Raw genomic sequence first — 25,554 nt, 5'->3', positions numbered from 1 at the left:
TTACTTAGTGTGCCACATTCCTGAAAGCAGTATTAGAACAACCATTCCCGGTGTGGTTTTGCCAACAGTCGAAATTATGACGGGGTGAGAAACAGCACCGCAAGGGCTTGGGTAAAATATTAACTCCGTGAAGTATTACATCAGCCCAACTCCCTCCCTCACCATATGACGTCATTTTCTCGCGCCGCAGTTTTCCACTGTTGTATTTTGCCTCTAATATATCTACCAATGTACTAAAACATTGTGCATTAAGTAATACACTTCTATCGATCGTGTTGATTATCATTCCATAATTTAAAATCAGTATAGCAAATTTATTGATAATTTATTAAATTCTTCGTTGGTTTAACGTAAATATGCAAGTGTACAATTTTCTTCAACTGAGTTCACCACAAAAATGGAAGTGGATCATTTTAATGCTCTCTAATGCTTAATAATAATTTGATGACCAATAAAAATGCTTTCTCTGTAATGAGCACAACTGTTTTTATTTCAAAAAGAAGTCAACTTTACACATTTCTGCAGTGATTACATTTGTTCTTGGGTTAATATTTCAATACATGCGTGCAGCGTGGGATATGCACAATATAAACCGACTGCGTACGAGCGAGATTACGGTTGTTTCTTTTGCTCCCAATTTTACACCAGGATGCTTTAAAAGTAATTTGACAGGAAACCCAGAATATTTTCTTTTCTGGGCTTTATAATTGAAAAGAGGTATGAATTTCTGGCTCGGAGTTCTTTTGTTTTCTTTGGCTTTTAATGAGACATCTTCTATACTTCTACGACTAAATATAAGGTAATGAAACCGTTTAATATTGTGCTTATACGGTACGAGTTGTTTTAAGCCGAAGTAGATTTTGAACGCTATAGATATATTTTCTTGATGGGGCCAACAAGACAAAAAAGCTGTGCCACAAGAAATATAATTAATTCAATCCAGGAATGTTCCTATTCGTGGATATAGTGATATAATCGTTAGCCCTCAATCTTTCATCGTCAACCTTTAACACTGAAAGAGTGCGTACCTGATCGTATACCTACTTACGTTTGAAAAGTATCATATAAACCGTCGTATTGTACCACAAGTGCTTCATTTGATCATTTAAAACTCTCTGATACACCTACTTATTATTTATTGTACTGGATTTAATAAAATTTATGAAATGCATAATTTTTACATACGAATAATACAATCGAATATTAACTAACCCACAGAGTGTGGCCAGATCAGATTATAGAAACATAACTACAGCCTTGAATCCAATCTAACTACCTGATTTATTATGATGTAAGATAGGTTATTTTTTACAAAAGTGTTCAGTTTTATGTTAGAAATTTGATCACTAAAACTGTTATTTCAGTAAAGCTTAGATAAAACAGCTTGCATTTACTATTATGCTTTTTGCGGTCTTAAATGATATGAGTAAATATTAGTGATGCGAGATTCGTTATTTTGTATTATTTTGAAAAGATAAAGTTATTTTGTAAGGTGAAATGCAAAATCAGATTAGTGAAATAATTAGCGTTCTGTGCCGTAGCTTGATCTCCGTGTTCGGAGGTGTTTTATGTAAGTTGACAAAAGTTATTTTCACTAATCACGACTCCATCCCAGTATTCGTTTATAACCACAGTTTTTTCAATCCTTATAATGTATCACATTTCATTTATCACTAGGCATCTGATACTTCTTATAACAACTTTATAACTGGTAATCATCTTCCATACTCTGTTATACGTATAGGTATATCATTTTTCAAATAGTTGTGGTGTTATTGCATTATAATAACGTTTTAATTATTCCCAAAGTATGTTAAGGCAATATTGCTTTAATAAAGCCATTTTGGCGTAAGTCACCTCATTATGTTAAAATGCTGATTTTCGTCTAAAAAGCCTCTATCTAAACTTGGATTGTGACGAATTTTAAACATCCTTCCTGTAAACAAGTAATATAAGGTTTAATTAAATCTGTAATTTAACGGCTATCAGCAACTGTCTCCATATTGGCATTCCATATGTGGTAAAGGATTCAAACAGAGATTTTGTAATATTTGGTATGTTTAACCATGTTACATATCGGTACTAAACACGGCCATGTAAACACTCACAAATATGGTACTTGATATTTATTTATATTTCAATCGTAATGCTTTTGGACAGATATGCATTAGACAGGTCTTCTCATAGTTTATAACTAAGCCATTGTCGTGGGACCATTTGTAAGCTTCTTAATACCATACTGTAGGGTTTCTTTGGCATTCATTAAGTCTTTATGTTCAGCCAGGAGCAAATTATCTCCAGCGTATACAAAACGTTACAGTTTTATTTTTTCTCTATCTGTCTCCCTTGAAGTACGCTGTATTTTTGTATATTTTTCTTTAAGCATTGAATTTAAAACTTTAACTAAAAATTTCCTATTGACCGAATAATGTGTAAACCTATTTAATTAGGGACCTCTCACACATATAGAACAAACTATTTATTGTGTTTTGCTCAATCGTGTCGAAAGTTTTCGAGTAATCTATGAATAGAATTATAATTTATTATATCGTTGTCCACCTTTAGAAATTTTCTGTGCTGAGATTTTTCTTAAAAAATTTTTTTATCACTTCATAAAAAGTTCCCTGTAAGGCATTTGTTCAAGCAATTCAATTCATATTTTAAGGAATATTTCTTAATGCAGGTAGAATTGAAATAGGTCTATAGTTGTTAAGTCTGCTTTGCTCTTACTCTTATAAATCATCCTAATGATAGACTGATGGAAGCATTCGGAAAATATACTTTGGTTCAATGATAGGTTAACAAGTTTTGATAACGGTTTAGAAATATCATTGGTGATTATTTTTACACCTTTCGTTATTATTTGATTTAATCCTGGTGATTTCCCCAAAAGTTCTAGAAAATAACAGTAATTTTTTTCCAGGGGTAGCTTTTGGTATGTAAAACTATGATTTCTTTCTGCCAATTTAATATCATAATCATCTGTGTCCTTGTAATCAAAATTTTGCACAAGACTATATACTCCTTCAACAAAATACCAAATGCCCATATCGATATTTAACATACATTACATATATTAACGAAATTTTCGTGGAATCTTTAATGTTCACCCTACAATATTGTGTAACCACATTACAGAATGGCAAATTAAATTATAAAACTTACTGTAAAGCTTTTATTAATAGGTACCGTGACGATTTGAGCATTAAGACTCATTTGTGTATAATTAAAACTATATTAAAACGAATTTCAACATTCGTAGAATTAAGAAATGGGGTTAATAATATTATTTACTTATTTGAACACCACAAGAACAATAGAGCTTTGTATCTGATAATAATTAAATATTAATTGGTTTTTAGCTATATTATATAAGCAGCGAGTCTTAAATATCCATATTAATTTACAAAACCCAATGAAGTATTAACACTTTTCATGCATCCATTCCTATTCCCTGCTATTAACTACCAATAAAGGCAAATAATAGCTTTTTGAACTGATAAATATTTATTCATTAATACATACAGTTTCTTATAAAAATATGGTTATTACTATAAGTGTAAAATGAAACGTACCTATCTCGTTGTACCGTAAAAAAATAATACGGTTTCTTAGGTGTCAACCAATTTTGGAACTATACAAAGAGATAAATAGGAAGCATTTGATTTGATAGCATGGCAACCCATTTATACAACCACTAGTGTACACATTGTACACTTTTACTAGTATTATTGATAGAAATCGTTGTAGGAAATATATGTAATTTACTGTTGAAATTTATTTGTGTAACATAAATTTATTAAGTAAAAAATAGTGCGTAGAATTGAAGTGAAAAAGACTGCACAAGTTTTGTCATGTTCTTGGCAGATTGGATGCGACCTAACTCGACTCCATCAGTTGCCAACAATTGGATGATAACTGTTGATTTCACAAATCAATTGGTATCCCTCCAAGTCCCTGAACATCAGCTGTTTGCTGCACAGTTGAATGGAACACTTCACTCCCATTGCTTTTAGTCTTTGATTGATTTATAATTAGTTTATTATAAGTAACTTGAACTGAAACGACAAAGTTTTAATGAGATCCTGAACTTTTATGAGCAGCAAACTTACCCACATTTTTGTTTGTGAATCCAAGTTGAAGCGTACAATTCCTTTAAACTTAGCTTATTAACTTAATTTCTAAGATATTTAGTTCCTGTAATTTGAGGATGTTTAATAGCATATAACACATTGTAAAGTTTATTCAACAACCTTTTCTTCCCAATCACCTTTTGAGAGACTTTTTTATTTCACTTCCCGGAGTAGAGGGGGAGGATTTGGCTTTTTTGTTGGCCTATGGTTAGTCCGATAGCCTTTTCGACCCTTCTGATCTTAGATAGCTAAAGATGGTCAGTCGTCTACAAATTTCGAAAGGTAACTTTGCTTCTGGATGCTTTCTTTTACGGTTTTATTTCATTTCCAATTAGGATAGCCTTCCGCTTCCTTGCTTGTCCAATTGTTGAGGTTTAGCTAGCTTTCTTACCTTTCAGATTCCGTAGGGTAAAGTTTGATTCCTAAAGTGTGGACAGATTAATATTATCAAAGCTGGGTGTCCCGCTCCCTCAACGTCCCCGTAAGGTGTAGTGTTTGTCTAACCGTACCTAGCCTCAGTATAAGGTCCACGTATCTCTGAAGGTAATTGATTAAGCCAATGTTGATCTTCAGAATTCAGTGGGAACAGTAAATAATCTCAAAACTGTTGTGTTAGCCCAAACTTCACCTGGTGAAATAAGGCCTCTTAACTTTAAATTTTATGTTAATTTACTTTTTCTTTTACAACACACAAGTTCCACTGTGTATGGAAATTTGTAATTTTCTTTCCTCTAGTGTTTTGTTGCAACGACAAATAGAGTAGGCAACGACATTTTAATATATATTTCAAGGTCACATTTGTTGTCTGGGCCTAAAATTACATTCCTATCAGCTACGTCTCCATATATTCTCGTTGAAAATTCACCAGCCCTATCTCTATAATAAGTAATAGGTATTTATTTCCTTGGTTAAAACTTTATATTGGCAAGTTTTAGTCATATCCACGGCCTTGTTTATATGACGTTTCAATCGATATAATAGATAGTTATGTTACAGTTACTAAGTTATAGATAAATATCGTGAAATATTTCTTGCTCTTTGTAGAACAGTTACTTCTTTTAGCAATAATTTCACTACAATTTCATTCTGCTGGGCAAATTGAATTATTCGTTTGGCCTAAACATTTAGATACTAATATTATTTTAAGTAATCTATGGTTAGTCCATACAAATTTAGCAAATATTTAGCAAATATTAATAATAATATTTGAATAAGTCTGTACATGCCATGTTGATCTCTATTCAACCAGAAGTAACGGGTAAATATAGAGTAGAATAATTTAAGAAATTAAGAGATATATCGTTAGTAGATATAGCAAATTTAGAGATATATCGTTAGTAGATATAGCAAATTTAGAGATATATCGTTAGTAGATATAGCAAATTTAGAGATATATCGTTAGTAGATATAGCAAATTTAGAGATATATCGTTAGTAGATATAGCAAATTTAGAGATATATCGTTAGTAGATATAGCAAATTTAGAGATATATCGTTAGTAGATATAGCAAATTTAGAGATATATCGTTAGTAGATATAGCAAATTTAGAGATATATCGTTAGTAGATATAGCAAATTTAGGTTCAAATTATGAATGATTTATGTATAAACTTGAATCTGTCTGATGTGTATATAGTTATTTGTCAATTATAACTAAGTCCGAGTGTTAGCGAAGCATATTACTTATTAGCTGAACGTTAGCAAAGCCCATTACTAGAATCGCTAATAATTATTGTAACTTCTCTATATCTGTCTTTATTTCTGCTTATTGATTTAAATGTCTGTATATCTAGAACTAGGTGATCTATATAGATATATGAGAGATAGATAGAAGGGGATATACAAATTTAATTTATATCTGTCTGTCCACACGTTATCTCGAGGGTGAACTGACCTCATAGACTTGAAACTTGGTAAGAATCTTCATTTCTATTTATATAAAACAACGTAAACTGCACTGTTTCATTTTTATTTATATGTAACATTGAGTTCAATTACGATACATATCATCTCACACGATTTAGCAAATATTTTTACATCACTCTTATGGGTAACCTTGAGAGCAATGAGGAAATAACAGAATACATACTTACAAATAATTTAGTACAATTATGTGACGTTTTAATATGAGACACAAAAGTATATGTAGCCTAAGAAATTAGCTATTTAAAATGTTGCTTCCCTACTCAGCGAGTCTGTTGGGAGACTTGGAGTGGCGTACACATATAATGTAGTTATAATGTATTTATCCAGCTCTGAGTTTAGAAGAAGTATTGTCAGTATCCTAATGGAAGGATCAACATTTTTGGAGGAAATTGTCAAGTATAAATAGCAAAATTTACTATAAGTTTATTATAGCCTACATTATTAATTAATAAACGTAAAAAACTGTGGAATTTCGACTACTGAGGTCATTATATGGAGGGTCTTTTGTGAAATGAATCTCAATAGCTTCCAGTTATAGTTTCAAACACCCAAGATAAAAGCAAGTAATACTGTGAGTACTCTTTAGCTCTCATGAGGGATGAAAATATTTATCGTTTTTATGTCGGTCACTTTTTCATTTCGTTTTTAGGTAAATCTAAATCATATCAATAACGTATCGACAATTAAAACAGCTTACACTTTATTTTTATGGTGCCTTTTGCTTGATTTTTTTGACATGCTTTTCTGTTTAAGGACACTAACCCTTTCAATACCAGGTTCAATAGTTGTGATATTATAAAGAATTTATTTTATATAATGTGTCGATTTTAGCTATTGGTAAGGCCAAATCAATGAAATTTACGTAATGTGTTTTTATGCACCCTCCACTTTCTCCACATTTATTCAGAGCTAATATCGATTCAATAACTTGTATAAATTCACTAAAAACTGTATTATGACAACTGTATGTTTACATTTTTGGATTGCCAATTCGAAACCAATTGTGTTTATTGAAATTATTGTTGTAAATAATTTTGTAGTACCTCTAAGGCCAAATACGTTATCTTAAATAGAGTAATTTTATCATTTTCCATTCTTGGTTTTCGATTTTTTTACTGTTTTGTAAAAATAAGTAACGCAAGAATAAATCATTGGTTGTGATAGAAGATCTTATCAACCAAGGGAGTGACAATGGCAGAGCGGTCTAAGGAAGTCTTAGATCTCAGTAAGAGATAGCGCTGGTTCAGATCCTGTCGACTCACTCCTTTGTTCTGCTTGATCCTTGCACGGGGCAGTGGCCCTCGATGTGGGACAGAATGATGCTTAAAAATTGAGTCATCCTCTCCATAAAAACTTTATTGAAAAGAATAAACTTTAATGAGCTGTTACATCTGTGATGAGTCTCTAACAATTGGAAAGCATGGACTACTTGTTTCCAACAAGAAGATAAAAACAAGTATGAAGTTATGTAAGATTTAAAATATGACAGAAACGTTCCAATAGGCATAATTTATCGATGGAATTAAACTTAATAACAACTTTCTGTGCTGGTAGCCATCTTACTTTTAGTACTATAAAAAAAATTTGAAAAATCAAACAATTCTATATCCTTCTCGTCGTACGTTTGTGGGCGATATCTTATTTTAAATATATAATTGATACTGATCCTAAAAAGAAACATTACATTTTTCAAATTTATTTTTGTTGGCTTTTCATTAAAACTTTAAAATGTTATTACTTCACAGTTGAAATATTGTAAGAGACTGCAGCTTACAATAAAGTCTCAGTACATATTAGCATTGCTTTACATGAGGCATCTATATATGTATGAAAACAATAAGAGTGTAAAAGAATGTAAAGTTTATGATTATTGTAATGCGGGAAAACTCAAAGTCCTTTTACAACAGAAGATTCGTAAATTACTTCTAAGTAGTTATTTAAAAAATGGCAATCCAAATTAACGTTATTTCACTGTTATATTAATTGCGTACAATGAAACCGACAAAGTAAAAATGAACAATTTGCGAGAAAGTTTAAAATCCACTTTTTATTTTTATATATGATGGTAGATTGATTGATTAAAAATGAAGGATTAAAGTTAAGGATTAGAGTTAAAAATGTACATTATACAATTAAAAATCATTTTAAGTAATGCAGTGTAAAAACCCGTTGCTCATAATGTAGCAAGTTTATTAACGTATCTAAACTCGTGTAAATTATAACATAAACAACAACTCTCTACTATTAACATCCAATACACACGAACGTTAAATGTTTTAACTACCATAAATTCGGATAGTCAAAGCATTACAGTTGTTACCAATCCTTCATCACTTAAGTATGTGGCCTATACTTATTGACTGTACCAGTGTAAACTTCTACTCTCTGACGTGTACTTCTATTGTACAGTAAAGTTAAATGTAATTACAACCATTGTGAGGTGTTTTCGGTATAAACGCCTTTTTTTTGTCTGCCCCGATAGTTGCAGTCGTGCTGGCTTCTATTCCAGGGTTGTGATATCCCCTTATAATTTTATCATACCCGCGCCCCCACTGTGCGCTGGTAGAGATCGATGTGATACACAAGGTTTTTAAAACGTAAGTGAACAGAAAATCTCAGACTCTTCAGAGCGAATTCAGTTATTCGCACTCTTCAATAGAACGATATCATCACAGTTTTCTGTTCTATGTCTCGCGATTTTACGTAAATAAATGTCGATTAGAACTGTCAATGCTCCGTTCTAAAATGTGACGTTTAGAAATAAATCCTATTGTAACGACGACTATTTGGCAATTATTTTGTGCGTGAGAAAACAGATTTTTAATATCGGTGGTCCGCGAGATCTTTATTCCACAGCCGTTGGCTCGAACCGATCTCTGTATCGTCTGCTCGTTTCTTCTTCCTTCAGTGTGTTGTTATGCTGTGTTAAGCTGAGGTTATGTTTTGACTTTATAGTATCAAAATAAAATATTAAATATATCAAACCAAACAAATTCCTTCTCTTTATAAGTTTATAAGTTAAGCTGGAAGCAAAATGTCTAAGGGAAGTCTTGTGTTATATCCCTCTCCTGTGAAGCAGCTAAATCCCTTCAAGCAAATATATTTTAGGTTATTTAATACAAGTATCCTAGTTCGACAATAATACAGGTATTTCGTGTGTACTATTTTCCTCTTTAAGCCCTTAGTATCAAATATGCTAATATTAACAAGCATTAAAAGTTTGTTATAGCCTACAACCTAACATTCACTTTGAAACATACTCTTCGAAGTAGGAGAAGTAAAGCTTATGCGATTTACAGGGCACTAAACAAATATTATTTAGAAACTGGGCTGAGAATTCAGAGGTTTTATTAAGCCAATGAATAATATATTTGTAAACAAGGCTGTTACCTAGATAGCCTAAATTAAGTTCCCAGCCTATACTGACGTTAACCAATAACTTTGAGCTTAGGCTATTAGGCCTACACGACCTAAAGTAAGCAAAATATATTATCGTGAGCTACAGAAAGGTTTATATATGCTATATAAAGTAGATTGACCAGGTACATACACCTAAACTTTATCTTATGCACCAAACTATTAACTTTTAGGAATAGGATAAACAAAAACTATGCAGCTTATAGGATGCAAAATATGCGTTTTCCAACTAGGAAAGGTAGTGGAAGGGTAGTAGAACCTACAGTGAATAGACACACTACTGTCACTAACCGCAATAACCTTATAGCTGCTGTTAACCTATCCTAACCTACGCACCGAATTATTAATTTTAGGAATAGGACAACAAGCCTACGCGGCTTATAGGATGCAAAATATGCGTTTGCAAACTAGGAGAGGTAGTGAAAGGTAATAGAACCTATATCTAATAGATCCACCACTATCACAATCCGCAATAACCTATAAGCTGCTGTTAACCTATCCTACGCACCGAATTATTAATTTTAGGAATAGGATAACCAAACCTACGCGGCTTGTGGGATGCTAAATATGCGTTTGCAAACTAGGACAGGTAGTGAAAGGTAATAGGACCTATATTTAATAGATACACTAACTGTAACTAAACGAAATAACCTATAAGCTGGTCTTAACCTATCCTACGCACCGAATTATCAATTTTAGGAATAGGATCACAAACCTACGTGGCTTATAGGATGCAAAATATGCGTTTGCAAACTAGGAGAGGTAGTGAAAGGTAATAGAACCTATATTTAATAGATACACTACTGTCACTAAACGAGATAGCCTATAAGCTGGTCTTAAACCTATCCTACGCACCGAATTATCAATTTTAGGAATAGGATCACAAACCTACGCGGCTTATAGGATGCAAAATATGCGTTTGCAAACTAGGAAAGATAGTGAAGGGTAGTGTAACCTATATGAATAGATACGCTACTGGCACTAACCGCAATAACCTACAAGCTGCTGTTAACCTATCCTACGCACCGAATTATTAATTTTTCAAAGATTCCGTAGAATTCAAGGTTAACGAATCAGTACTAATTTTTTATATTCAACATTCAATATTCGTACTCTTTTTAAATTCCCTTAATGATTACAATTCGGGGGGACTCAACCAAAAGATGATATATGCCGACTGACTGCGTATTCTCTCCGTACAGGGCTCTCGTATTCCTCGACTCGACTTCAGACTTCGTAAAACCGACGTCCGCAAGCGAAAAACTATTCTCCTCGAATTGGCTTCACTCCACGACGTTAGCAAGCAAAAACTCCTCGTCCCTTGTCGGATCGGCTGTATAAGTAGACCGCCAGCCGGTCATGCGCAGAGACGCATTTTCGTCAGTCGTCGCCAGACGCTGCAGCGGTCACATCGGAGCTCCGGCTAACTGCACTGCCCCGAGTAGAGAGGTTCCCTAACCTCAAATCGACTCTTCTAATGGAATGACGACGACGACTATCGACTAAAAAAAATAAATCGACACACCTACTTGTCAAAATAAACGTTTTCTCATTTAAGAACAAAAAAAAAAAAAAAAAAAAAAAAAAATCTACGGGGTATAAAATTGAAACCCTTACACCATAAATACGGATAGTCAAAGCAAAGCAGTTGTCAACAAACATTTTTAAGTATGTGGTCTATACTTATTTTACTATACTAGTGTACACTATAACATAAACTTCTACACCCTACTGTCTACTTACATTGTACACGAAAGTTACATGTTTTGACAGCCATAAATACAATAGTCAAAGCAAACCAGTTGTCATCAAACATTTTTAAATATGTGGTCTATACTTATTTCACTATACTAGTGTACACTATAACATAAACTTCAACACCCTAATGTCTACTTACATTGTACACGAAAGTTACATGTTTTAACAGCCATAAATACAATAATCAAAGCAATGCAGTTGTCACCAAAACCTTTATCATTTAAGTATGTGGCCTGTACTTATTAAACATCCTTCTGCGTACATTTTAAAAATTTGTTGGAAAGAAATCTATAGAAAAAGTTCCTCAGTTTTAAATAAATGACGATATGATGTATTCAAAAAAAGAGAAATTAAAAAGAACATCGGCAAACATTATTCCGCTGTTTTAACTATCTAGTTAACTATAATTTTAACTATCATCTGAAATCTGTGAATTTAATGCATGAAATTAATAATACAGTTCAACAGTTTGAAGTTTTAAAAGATGAGAGAACTCATATATAAATTAATAATAATCGCTTATATCAAGAAATCATTGTCGTTTTATATAGATTAAACAATTACAATGCACTTGTTAGTACATTTAATATTGTTAAAAATCAATGAAAGTGATAAACCAACTTGTTTTTATAATTAATTTAAAAGAAATATTTTGAGAATGGTTTTATAAAAACATTTAATATATTTTGTACATCTTGGGAACACTTGCTACGTTTTTAATGCGAGTTTTCAAGATGATCTACAGTCGATGTAGAAGGTAGTATGGACGCTGTGTGAAACCAGGTTAAAACCTTTTCCAGAGTAGTTTTGTGAACACTCGAAGGTATGAGGGATTGTGAAACAGTACCGCAAGAGCGTTAACTGAATTTATAATATTCACCCTGTGACGTAATGCATCATTCATATATTCTTCTCTCATTATATGACGTCATTGTAGTACACCGCAATAATCAATTGTTTAGTTACCGTCAAACGTACTCACAAATGTACAGGGTGTGGTATGAATACTTTAACATGCTGATTGTATAGAGATCCACTGTTTTACAAAATCTCTTTACATAATTTTTAGATAAGTTTAACTGCACTTAATTATCTAGTTTAAAAATTAATTAATTATATTTGTTAAGGCAGATAGACCGGAGAATACTTTCTAACATCTATTTAAAATCTATTTACTAACTGCCAGTTCATTAATTTTGACTTATAATAAGAATCCTTGTACTTGTTAGGAATTGAAAGTCAATTCATAATAGCTTACATTAGCTCTTTGTTGTAAAAGTTTGCTCAGGAAAAGGTTGTCTTTCTTTCAAATAAATCGAATTAAATTAAAGTTAACTACTTCTTTCAAAAATAAAATGAAACTAAATATATAACTTTCTTATTAAACTCAAATAAAATAAAATTTATAATTTATTCAAAATTAAATGTACTTTTCTATATTATAAAAGAGACGAATTAGAACTGAACTAATAACTTCCTGAAAAATGCTTTGTACCACTTGTGTCACACACAACCTGTTACTGTTGGTACGGACTCAAATTTCTAACTGTAAATTTAACTGTGTTTCACCAAAAAATATTTGTTAAATGCTTTATATTTTGATTTATAAAAATTATTCTTAGTGTTGGGTACTAAATGGTTATTCCCAGTAACTTTAAATAATAGTAAAATGGTAAACGTTACTCTGAACTATACTTGCAACGACATGCATTCTCTTAAAACTTGCGTTAATTATAAAGTGAATTAAAAATATTCTTATTTCCATTTGTATAAAAATTCATACAATCCCTGTAAAAGAAAGCTACCATTAGTAAACAGCAAAACTCCCATCTGAAAATCATGATTCGCCTACAAAAGAGCTACCGGTACTATAAAGACGAAAACCAGCAACTCAATTAACCGTAAAATACACTCCAAAAATACGCCGAGAATCGCGTGTCATATCTATTTATACCTTCCCTTCCAGTAAACTAGCTAACTAAAAACCAAACCTTTGATTGGCCTCCAGCTACCGAGAGACAATGTTAGAGATAACAAATTAATCTTCAAACTACCCCTATTTTAACCACGTTAACAAACTAGACTACCAGAAATACTTGCCACCTCACTGTGTCATCTTACATCCGCAGATACTTTCTTGAGAAGTTTCATCATTTTATTTACCTATATTGTGACATAACTAATTAAATTATAAAATGTTTTTCCATATATTTCCCTCCATAAATATTTAATAAATAAATTTTAAATTGCTACGTAGCAAATGCTACATTTCTCTCCCTCCTCCAGTTGTTTTATAAGATATACATTTAATAACATCATTTAGAAAATAAACCCCAATTTAGTAACCCATCCTTAACAAAATCATTATCCAAATACTAAGAAAAGAAAATGGAAGTAATTGTTTTGTTCTCAATCTGAAATGGGTGGTATATAACGTATTAGTGCCGGTTACATTGTTATTCAGTGGTAACCTATTACCAGTAACACCGTGTTACTTCAGTAACAGGTGGTCTGAATAAATTAGCGTTCTCATAACGTCTTTCTAGTAGTAGGTTACTCAGTTATCTGGTTACTGAGTAACAGCCGAGACTATTACCGTGCAAGCAATGAGTCTAGGAACGGACCAGTTCTGGTAAACGCTTTTCTAGTAGTAGGTTACTCAGTTATCTGGTTACTGAGTAACAGCCGAGACTATTACCGTGCAAGCAATGAGGCTAGGAACGGACCAGTTCTGGTAACGCTTTTCTAGTAGTAGGTTACTCAGTTATCTGGTTACTGAGTAACAGCCGAGACTATTACCGTGCAAGCAATGAGGCTAGGAACGGACCAGTTCTGGTAACGCTTTTCTAGTAGTAGGTTACTCAGTTATCTGGTTACTGAGTAACAGCCGAGACTATTACCGTGCAAGCAATGAGGCTAGGAACGGACCAGTTCTGGTAACGCTTTTCTAGTAGTAGGTTTACTCAGTTATCTGGTTACTGAGTAACAGCCGAGACTATTACCGTGCAAGCAATGAGGCTAGGAACGGACCAGTTCTGGTAACGCTTTTCTAGTAGTAGGTTACTCAGTTATCTGGTTACTGAGTAACAGCCGAGACTATTACCGTGCAAGCAATGAGGCTAGGAACAGACCATTTCTGGTAACGCTTTTCTGGTATTACGTTACTGAGAAACCAATAACGTAGTGCAGTGAACTGGATGGTGAGGAAGGGATAGGGAATAAAATATCAGATTGAATTAAATAATAATAAATAAATCAAGTATGTTTATCAAAATAGAAACGTAGACTTGTTTCTGGAAACCTCAGTTATCATTATTATAAGTAGTCTATTTAAAAGCAGTGTAGTAATCTAAGTATTACATTGTATAGAGTTAGTTCAGTTTTGTATACTAAATTATTATACAAAAAGTGAATTTTATTGTGTAGTGAAGATTTTAAATTATCATTTTGTAATTACTAAATTTCAAACTAGTCTACCAATCTGAAAGTACATTGTTACTGACAGTTACACTTTTGTTTGATATGTGTAAATAGCCCCACACATGTAGATTTAGCCTGACTTAGTTTACTTGCAACTTAATATCAGTTCAGTAACAGCATGATGCTAATAATGAACCTGGGTCAGCTGGTAACATGAGTTACTGACATCACTGGTAATGTGTAAATAGCCCACACATGTAGATCTGACTTAGTTTACTTGCAACTTAATATCAGTTCCGTAACAGCATGATGCTAATAATGAACACTGGTAACATGTTAATTGTTACTGACAGTTACACTTTTGTTTGATATGTGTAAATAGCACCCACACATGTAGATTTAGCCTGACTTAGTTTTACAACTTAATATCAGTTTCAGTAACAGCATGATGCCTAATAATGAACCTGGGTCACATGTTACTCTCTACATTGTTACTGACAGTTACACTTTTGTTTGATATGTGTAAATAGCCCCACACATGTAGATTTAGCCTGACTCAGTTTTACTTGCAACTTAAAATCAGTAATGATGCTAATAATGAACCTGCAGCTGGTAACATGTTAACATTGTTACTGACAGTTACACTTTTGTTTGATATGTGTAAATAGCCCCACACATAGATTTAGCCTGACTTAGTTTACTTGTAACTTACTGTAACAGCATGATGCTAATAACAGCTGGTAACATGTTACTCTCTACATTGTTACTGACAGTTATTTGTTTTGAAATAGCTGACCTGAGTTTACTTGCAACTTAATAACGTTAGTTCAGTAACAGCATGATGCTATGTGGGTCAGCTGTAACATACTCTCTACATTGCCCCCCACACATGTAGATTTTAGCCTGACTTAGTAGATTTCAGTAACAGCATGATGCTAATAATGAACCTGGGTCAGCTTAACATGTTACTCTCTACATTGCATGACTGTTACACTTTTGTTTGATATCACACATGTAGATTTAGCCTGACTTAGTTTACAGTTCAGAACCTGGGTCAGCTGGTACATTTACTCTCTACATTGTTACTGACAGTTACACTTTTGATATGTGTAAATAGCTGTAGCCTGACTTAGTTTACGGTTCAGTAACAGCATGATGCTAACATGTTACTCTTCTACATTGTTACTGACAGTTACCTTTTGTTTGTATGTGGTAAATAGCCCACACATGTAGATTAGCCTGACTTAGTTTACTTGCAACTTAATTGTTCAGTAACAGCATGATGCTAATAATGAACCTGGGTCATTAACATGTTACTCTCTACATTGTTACTGACAGTTACACTTTTGTTTGATATGTGTAATAGCCCCACACATGTAATTTAGCCTGACTTAGTTTACTTGCAACTAATATCAGTTCAGTAACAGCATGATCTAATAATGAACCTGGGTCCGCTAAGGTAACATGTTACCTCTCTACATTCATAACAGTTACTGACAGTTACACTTTTGTTTGATATGTGTAAATAGCCCCACACATGTAGATTTAGCCTGACTTAGTTTACTTGCAACTAATATCAGTTCAGTAACAGCATGATGCTAATAATGAACCTGGGTCAGCTGGTAACATGTTACTCTCTACATTGTTACTGACAGTTACACTTTTGTTTGATATGTGTAAATAGCCCCACACATGTAGATTTAGCCTGACTTAGTTTACTTGCAACTTAATATCAGTTCAGTAACAGCATGATGCTAATTAATGAACCGAGGTGGGTCAGCTGGTAACATGTTACTCTCTACATTGTTACTGACAGTTAAACTTTTTGTTTTGATATGTGTAAATAGCCCCACACATGTAGATTTAGCCTGACTTAGTTTACTTGCAACTTAATAACGTTAGTTCAGTAACAGCATGATGCTATTGCCGAGCGTGGGTCAGCTGGTAACATGTTACTCTCTACATTGTTACTGACAGTTAAAACTTTTGTTTGATATGTGTAAATAGCCCCACACATGTAGATTTAGCCTGACTTAGTTTACTTGCAACTTAATAACGTTAGTTCAGTAACAGCATGATGCTATTGCCGAACCGTGGGTCAGCTGGTAACATGTTACTCTCTACATTGTTACTGACAGTTACACTTTTGTTTGATATGTGTAAATAGCCCCACACATGTAGATTTAGCCTGACTCAGTTTACTTGCAACTTAATATCAGTTCAGTAACAGCATGATGCTATTGCCGAGCGTGGGTCACTGGTAACATGTTACTCTCTACATTGTTACTGACAGTTACACTTTTGTTTGATATGTGTAAAATAGCCCCACACATGTAGATTTAGCCTGACTTAGTTTTTACTTGCAACTTAATATCATTTCAGTAACAAGCATGATGCTAATTGCCGAGCTGGGTCAGCTGGTAACATGTTACTCTCTACATTGTTACTGACAGTTACACTTTTGTTTGATATGTGTAAATAGCCCCACACATGTAGATTTAGCCTGACTTAGTTTACTTGCAACTTAATATCAGTTCAGTAACAGCATGATGCTATTGCCGAGCGTGGGTCAGCTGGTAACATGTTACCACGGTAACAGGTTATTGGAATGTAATACCTAGTTATTTTGGTAATAGGTTATTGAAATATAATGGTATTTTCCAATTCTCGTTTACTTTCCACTGTATAAGAATTCTGTCTTAATCATTACAATGTCCGAAGCGATAATCAGTTGATCCTTGTCCACTAGTTATTGATTGTCTTGTAACAGCTGATGGTCGTCCGTCGGGAGTGCCCCGACAGTATTCCATGTCCCGCTGTATACTGTGCGTGTGCGTGTCTTCTTCTTGTTTCGTGATCGCGTTGTGAAGTGTGTTCGTCATACATCTCGTACCTTGTACATGAAACAGTTATCTCAAGGGAATATGTTTTGGAGCGTACAATTCTTTCAACTTATTGCCTGACCAGGGCTCAAAGATATTGAAATAATTTCGTTTATACCAAAATAATTTTAAATTTATTCAATATGTTTTCTTAAAATAAAAATATTTCAAGTAATTAGTTTATACTTTATCATGGTTTCCAATCAGTCACTAAATTTAAACTCTTAACTATTTTATTATTACATGAAACAGGACAACATGGGTATTTATTTCATTCATATTAATTTGACAAACATAAATACATGGGAAATATTGGAGAATAGCGGTTTAGTTACCTTACAATGGTTATTAAAAATAACTAGAAGTAAGACATATGCACTGTAATCTATAACGCAAAAGTTTTATCTAAAAAAAAATATTGATATCATTGGAACGCATCATTATTGTGCAAATATTAAACTATTTTCCTGAGCCCCATATTCCCCTTCATTCATGACATCCATCTCACGTTATTAATTTTGAATTATTTCCTGTAATGAGAACACGATAATGCCAAATACTCGGGGCTTGGTCTTATAACTTGATATTTATGGATTCCTTTATAATATATTTAATTAGAACATTGTATTCCATCCTGGAAAGTATTTCCTGAAAGAAAAATTGTCCACCTTCGTATGAATAAACTGTAGACATTACATTATATAACTCCTTTCAAGTCCTGGACATGTAAAGTTTTATTTTGTTTAAATCGTTTGTATGCAGCCCAGTATAACTACAATCAGATAACACCAACACAATTTTAAACGGTCCTTCATATTTATTCTGCAATGTAAGTCTGTTTCCTGTGATTCTACAATATACGACACATCTTCCATTTTTAAAACTTTTTGATCCGATTTTATCCTTTTGATTTTGAATTCCGATTGTATTGCTTCCTAAAATGTAACAACACATCAGCCAATTGTTTACACTCATTAATGGCGAGTTCTTTGTTTTAAATGTCACTAAGTTCTCATTTCAACACTAATTCGTTACGTAGTTTGTAATTTAATAAAGTTCAAAACTCGAGCGGTCCGTCACACTATTCACACAGTCTAAAATTTTGTAATAGATTGTCCTCAACTAATCATTGTAAATTTGTACCTGAATTAATGTTTTGGATCGCAATCAACCAGTGAATTTTAAGAGGCCGTCCACTGCCATCATGATGTCGTCGTGGAACGAAATCTTGTGCAGCGGTTCAACGATAAAGATCCATTTCTAACTGCTCCGGAGTACGCCGAAGTTGGTATGTGATTTTCTTTTTAACTCAAACACATCTTACATCATAAGTTTTAACTTTGTTGATTAAAACGGTTTGATTCAGGATTGTTAAAATGGCCAGATTTGAAATCTAATGTCGAAATATCTAATCGCTGTTTATATTGGTACATCATTTAGCATGGACTTGCCTATACCATAAAGTATATAATTTATTTTCACTTGTTTGCATAAAATATAAACAGAATTATTAATAACTAACTGTAACAAGTTTATTTGGGTAAAAATCTACGGGATGTCAATGCAATTATACTGACTATATCGCATCGTATTTCTGACAAAAATTCAACATTTCATGAGACCAGAACTATATTATTCAATATTATCAAATTATTCAAGTCAGTAAGGCATATGAACTACATTGAAACCTAACTGTGACTATCCAACAAGCACGGTCTGAAGTTAACTATTTTGCCAATGGCATAGTGTAGGTACAACAAGAAAATCGGATCAAGCAACGTCGAGCGTGGCTGCTGCTTGGATGGATGACCGCTGAGCGACCCTGTGCTCGGCCATTGTTAATGGTTCGGAAGTCACCTTTAAGCGGTTGGTCCCCAGGTTAACTGTTAGAGAGCGCTTCTTAGCTCTAAATTCGCCTTGTAAAATAAGACATCTTTTTTAACTTTATTACTAATCTAGTTCTTACTAATACACCTAGATCGAGTGTTAACATTGAATACACTCATCGATTCTGTTTGCGCAACATTTTCTTCAGGCATTTATGTTTTCAGGTCCTTATCTAAATACTGTCCTAATCAAGTACTGATAACGGCGTATTATGGCTTAATTTATCCACACCTTTCCTGCCGATTAGTTTTGTGGGGGGCGCAAACAGTCAATTTTTAAGAGCGTTCAAATTGCGAAAGAAAGCAATTAGAATAATCGCAAAAATGACTTTTATAGAATCCTGCAAACAAGCTTTCAAACAATTGCAACTGTTGACTCTGCCAAGTCTCTAAATTTTGCAAACAATTCTGTTCTGTAAGTCAAGATGTGCCCTGATAAGAGATATACATGGGTATGAGACAAGAGGCGGAGGCAGCTACCGAACTGAAAGACACAAAATATGCTTCATGATATAAAATTTTCAAATATATAGGCATCCATTTATTTTATATGAATTGCTAGAAAAAGGATATACAATGATTACTTTATCTCATTACATTTTTATTTCAAGTTGCAGTTTTTAATGCAAAACGATGAAAGGTAATTATTATTTACTTTATATCAAACACTTTTGTTAAATTATATATAGAAAAACAATATATATATTTTTTACAAGCGTTCATAATATTATTTCATATTATAAAATTTTGACAGTAACAATTTTATTTTGAAAATGTTTAAACATGGATTAAATTACAATATGTGCTGACGAGCAACTTTGTGTGGAACATGTTTGAACCAGTATCACGTAGACTAACTAATTCCAGTGTGGTTTTGCGAACAGATAAAGTTATGAGAAACAGCACCGCACGGGCGAGGTGTAAATAACAACCAGAGAGGTATTACACCTGGTACAATTGTTCATGTATTACATCGTTTTAAGAAGCCTATTTATCCAGTGTTATTTTTAACGTCATTGATATCCACTAGTAAACAAAGTGCAGTAAAAAAGTTACCTTACTTCGACAGCCCTGTAACTCAAGGGACTGTAAAAATTAAATTCTATCCATCTGTCTGTCCTCAAGGTATCTTCAAAACGAACAGACTTGTAGACATGCAATTTTGCATGAATCTTCATACATTCAAGAAGTTACTGACTTAAAATTTTGCATATAACGTAATTTATGCGTATGCATCGTCGTGTTTAATCATGGCCTATCCTTTACATATCATAATTAAGTGCAGAGATCTTGATCGATTTTACCTGTAGAGTTTTATGAAACTTCGTTTATACATAGAAAATATTTAGTTTGACGAAGCATTTCTATCCATAGAGTTTGACTGAAATTCATGGAAGTTTATCACTCAGTAGGGTGGTAGAAGTTATATTCTATCTAGCTGGGGTCTGTATAAATCATGGGCAACTCTGTATATGTGTTTGGCACTTCGCATATCATCAGTTTATTTAAACATGTGGTAAAGTTCCAGATATCCAGTAATGGAGCGCTGCAGTTTAGATCAGTAATAATATAGACTTGATCCCATCAACAATGCTCCTAAGCTTCGTTTAATTTATTCGTTATGTTATTGGAACATTGTTGTAAGATAGCCTTATCATAAAATTGTAAATGTAAAATATGGAGATTCTTACTGCAAAAGTTGCACAAAGTTTTTTTTAAAGAGATTTGTTTTGTATACTTCGCTAGTAAACGTTTTCAATATGAAAAAATTATTTCGTGCCACACCTTCCATATTAATTCTTTATTCTAGTTTTTTATAATGGAAACCATCTGAGAAGGTATATTTGTTTATTATTCAAGATTGAATTATAAAAAAAATCAGTAATTATAATTGAATAATGCTGTTTTATGCTTTTGTACAAATTAAAAATCTTTCTTTGTCAGGCTTTTGAGAAATATTCAAAAGGCCTAATTGATTATTCAAATGTTAATCGTAGGTCCACTTCAAATTTCGCTTACTTTAGCTTCTGAAATCTGATACTGTCACATACTTGACTCTTGGTATCTGGTGCCAACGACTGTCTAAAGAGATCCAAAGAATTAGTGACGAAGAAGATCAAAACGAACTTTTTGCATCGTTTCGATGTCAGAGACACCTAGACTACAAAAGTGTGTCTAGACGAAGAGGTATTCTCATTGTCTCATGAGGAGCACAAGTGAGTGCACTCAATAGTTTAGACACGATCCAAAGAGTTCACTTAGCGCTTCTTCGTTACAAATTGTTATTCTATTCAGCTGGACGTTAGCTCCATATTCCAGGAGTCAAGTCTGTGAAAGTGACAGATTTCAGGAGCTCAAGTAAGTGGAAGGTGAATTGGAGGTAAACTCATCATTCCAATTGAAGCAACCTCGCCCCACCAAAGTGTCGTTACTAATTGTATCATTTCAAGGCTTGTCTCTAAACAAGGATTTACATAATTTCGATAGAGCGTGATTCGCCATCATGAAGAGGGATATATGTTGTACGTAGAGGATATACGTAGGGATACGGTATTTCTTCCTCTTCCTAATCCGTGGTTCTTGAACTTCACTTTCAATCATTAATTCCGGAATCCAGAATCGGATTTTGGAATGTTGATGATTTTGATGACAATTTATGAATAAAAAAAATCTATTACAATTTGGAATTGCTGACACTAACTTTCTAAAACATATAACCGTTATCCATGCAACTTCCAATATTTTTGCAGGTGAAGGTTTCTAAACAGTTTGATAGGACGTTTTAATTTACACAATTACGACCTCAACCAATGAAAAGAAGTGATATTATTGATAGAACACCAAAATCTCATTAGATTGTATTAACATTAAGTAATATCTGTAGCAGTTTCTTTTATAACTCGTATCTTATTTTATGTTCCGTTTTCTTACAATAGTGGCTGATTGTAGTAAACAGTCTTCTTTTTTATTGTTTTGTCTGATTTCTATAAAAATGAACATTTAAAATGTGCCACTCGTGAACGAACTATGTTTAGCGTGATTATCAAATATTGAGTGTTGAAGATTAAATTCGATGGTATCGCTTAAAATAAAAATGTTAGGTAAATTATTTTGCAAATCTGCAATGTTTGTAATAAAAGAAAATTAAAATATTTTTAACTCCTCTTATAAGGTCGATAAAGTTAAACATCATAAATAGTTTGAGAAAAGCATTTCTATATTTGTTGACAAATAAAACAAAATGTGTTTTATTTCAAACATGTACGAAGCAAGTAGTTAAATAAGTTGAAAAAATATGCTATTGAATTTCAAATTATTCCCGATTTGTTAAGAAAGGATTAATATTGTTTCTCCTTAAATAGTGAAGTTTGTAACACAACTCTACGTTTTAATTACTGTAGATGTATCTTTATTTAGTTTTGATATTTTTTGTATCCATCCTTATTTATTGCAGAATTTTACATAATGATTTCGCTAGTCTAGAAATGGTGGCAGTTTTCAAGTGACATTCCACATATTACGGAAAGTAATCAAAGGGTAGCACAAAACCATATGAGTAAAATATAGTATAATTATAAATTATTGTTTAACCGATTAGAAAATAACAGTGGAATATTGCTTTGTTCTTATGACACTAGTTTCTTATAACAAGTATATCGAGGTGTACTAGACAATAATTTCATTAAATGGTATTTTAATATTATTTTAAAAAAATCATATAAAATAGTTATTGCTGGACTCGCCTGACGATAAAACGTTTGGTTTTCGAAATCCTCGTTCGAAAAATAAAATAATACTTGAATAACATGTTATTGTTAACTAATAGTTTTAAATTATTTCCAACTCCCAAGAGTCTTTAACTTATACATGTCTGGGAACTTATATTTGATAACAAAAACATAAAATCTCATTGGTTTGTAATTTATAATGGCAATGTAATTACCATGACAACCAAGATTGGCTAACGAAACGGAAAAGAATCCAAGCCCTATTAAGAGGCTACCGCAATAGCTTATGGGAATCGATTGAGTTATTGTTGTATTAGCGGTGGAAACTTTCAAGGCAGCTCTTAATTTCCCCCGAGGCAAACATTTCGTGCGTACACCTTTAAGTAAGCGCGTCTCCTACCGTGCCACAACACAGGGCGAGGCTCTATAGTGTGTATAGGCTTGGGGTTACCCACACTTCGTACATTACAGGCTCAATAAATGTGGTTATTTGCCACTATTCTTTTGACATAAAACATATATAACTGTTTTAGTAACATTTGCCTAGAACGCGATGCCTAGGCTAAGAAAAGATTATATAGATTATACAACCGTGTAGGGTAACATCACAGCCTTCGCTAAGGTTGTATTAATGATAATGTGTATATATAACCTTTTTCTTGAGATATCCTGTGGACAGATAGAAAGACGGGCAATCTCTCCGATAGGCAAGAGAGAAATTGTGCCATGCTAATATAGGCTACAATGACGCTCAGCCAAATTTCATGGATGGGTATTTACCATCACAGAACTCACTCTGGTGTATAGTGAAATTAATTTTCATGCAAGACTTAAAAGAAATGATTCTTGAGGTGAAGGCTTGCTCATAGTTAGGCCACAGGTGATACTATATAACATATTAAAATGTTGTATTATGGTAATATTATATAACATTTTAAAATTTCATATAATTGTACTCAGTTTCTTTGTTCTCTGATATCTCGTTCCACCACAGTACCCAGAAAACTGATGTAAAAAGCTCAATAGCACTCATAACAAATCCCAATAAATGACAGATGGCATCGAAGAATTCGATGTCGCCTACATAGAGTAGAATCTTCATGCTAAATTCAACACTAGTTAAAATTCAGATTGGGTTAATTCGTTCTCGAGATAGAGTAATATATATAGTTTCCCAGTCCCCCGACTATAGACTAGAAATCTTACGGAAGGTTAATTATACAATGCAATCAGGATTGGTGAAGGTAACATGTTAGTCATGCCCCGTACAGAAAAAAAAGTATGCGCTACAAACAGAATGTCCATATGCAACTTGACGATAATCAAAAATAATAAAAATGACGATGATCGCTCAGCATTTCATATCTGCGGTTTTGTATAAATTTTGTCTATATAAATTAAGTCTCTTTAAGGTAATGACTTCCTCGGAAGTAAACCTCTGTATACAACGGAAAATAGTGAATATATATATATATATATATATATATATATATATATATATATATATATATAAACACAAGGTCGAAATCAAAATGTATAACTGCAGAATAGAACAAATACTCAGGTAAGATGAATTTTTAAGATAAACTAAGACAGATTATTTATACTTAATTTGATTTTTAAAGGCATTAGAAAACTAAAACTAGCTTTTTTAAATGAAAATATCAATTGAATAAAATACCAGGATGCGAAGGTAGATGATTAAAAAGGTGTGTGAAGCAATATAATTATTACTTCACTGGGAGATATAAACAATGAAAATGTCTAAAAAAGTACTGAATTCGGTTTTTATTTCATGCTGCGTTGTTTAACATAATGAACATGTATATTTAAGTATATTAGTTATGTTAACTATAGATGCATAGCAAATCAGGTGTTTTAAAACATGCTAAAACAATGGATAGACGAAATCGGAAATGTTATACGAAGAAAAATGCTCTTTGCATTATGTGCAATGATTCAAATTTGACAGTATTGTTGTGGTTATTTTCTGGTTCTGGGTCAGTCGATTAAAAGAAACACTACACCGAACCTCAATCACAACTTGCAGGCAGAATACACTGATAGAACGGTAGTGAAAATTTTGTTACAGAAAAAAGTACGTGAAGTTCAAAATAATACGCTAATGTGATTGGTCAAAAAACAGTTACAGGTCTTTTAAATTCAGATTGCAGTTAATTATAGTAAAGTGCCAACCAAAGAATGAATGTTGCAAATGTAAAAAGCCTAATTAAAGGCAATCCTCTGAATTCAAATAGCATCAATTTTCAGACCTTCTAAGGTTGGGCATAGGACTTTAACCCTTCACAGACAAACATATCACTAAATACGACTGCAGTTTTAGTGAAGTGTTCTAGGAATGAATTCAATATCCCAAGCTGGAAAAAGGTAATTAAGTTACAAGT

This window comes from Homalodisca vitripennis, chromosome 7 (assembly GCF_021130785.1).
Source record: "Homalodisca vitripennis isolate AUS2020 chromosome 7, UT_GWSS_2.1, whole genome shotgun sequence".
Lineage (NCBI taxonomy): Eukaryota > Metazoa > Arthropoda > Insecta > Hemiptera > Cicadellidae > Homalodisca > Homalodisca vitripennis.
The sequence above is the reverse complement of the archived record's forward strand: the minus strand, read 5'-3'. Positions refer to the sequence as shown.